Raw genomic sequence first — 1,192 nt, 5'->3', positions numbered from 1 at the left:
AGAGGGAGGGAAGGATAGATAGAGGGAGGGAGGGATGGATAGAGGGAGGGACGGAGGATAGGGGAGGGAGGGAGGGAATGGAGAGAGGGAGGGAGGGAGGGATAGAGGGAGGGAGGGAGGGATAGAGGGAGGGAGGGAGGGAGGACGGATAGAGGGAGGGACGGATAGATGGAGCGAGGGATAGATGGAGCGAGGGATAGAGGGAGGGATAGAGCGAGGGATAGAGGGAGGGATAGAGGGAGGGATAGGGGGTGGGAGGGATAGGGGGTGGGAGGGATAGAGGGTGGGAGGGATAGAGGGAGGGATAGATGGAGGGAGGGATAGTTGGAGGCAGGGATAGTTGGAGGCAGGGAGGGATGGAGGGAGGGATAGAGGGAGGGAGGGAGGGATGGATAGAGAGATGGAGGGATGGATAGAGGGAGAGAGGGAGGGATGGATAATGGGAGGAGGGATGGATAGAGGGATGGACAGAGGGAGGGATGGATAGAGGGAGGTAGGGAGGGATAGAGGGAGGCAGGGAGGATAGAGGGAGGCAGGGAGGGATAGAGGGAGGGAGGGATAGAGGGAGGAGGGATAGAGGGAGGGAGGGATAGAGGGAGGGAGGGATAGAGGGAGGGAGGGATAGAGGGAGGGAGGATAGAGGGAGGGATAGATGGAGGGAGGGATAGATGGAGGGAGGGAGGGATGGAGGGAGGGAGGGATGGAGGGAGAGATAGAGGGAGGGAGGGATACAGAGAGGGAGGGAGGGAGGGATAAAGGGTGGGAGGGATGGATAGAGGGAGGGAGGGCTGGATAGAGGGAGGGGGAGAGGATGGATAGTGGGAGGTAGGGAGGGATGGATAGAGGAGGGATAGAGGGAGGGAGGGATAGAGGGAGGGGAGGGAGGCATGGAGGAAGGGGAGGAGTGATAGAGGGAGGGGAGGTGGGATGGAGGGAGGGGAGGAGGGATAAAGGGAGGGGAGGAGGGATAGAGGGTGGGGAGGAGGGATAGAGGGAGTGCGGGATAGAGGGAGGGAGGGAGGGATAGAGGAAGGGAGGGAGGGATAGAGGGAGGGGTGGATAGAGGGAGGGAGGGGTGGATAGAGGGAGGGAGGGATAGAGGGAGGGAGGGAGGGATAGAGGGAGGGAGAGAGGGAGGGAGGGAGAGATAGAAGGAGGGAGGGATAGATGGAGGGAGGTAGGGAGGGATAGA

Source organism: Mustelus asterias, chromosome 7, assembly GCF_964213995.1.
Source record: "Mustelus asterias chromosome 7, sMusAst1.hap1.1, whole genome shotgun sequence".
Classification (NCBI taxonomy): domain Eukaryota; kingdom Metazoa; phylum Chordata; class Chondrichthyes; order Carcharhiniformes; family Triakidae; genus Mustelus; species Mustelus asterias.
The sequence above is the reverse complement of the archived record's forward strand: the minus strand, read 5'-3'. Positions refer to the sequence as shown.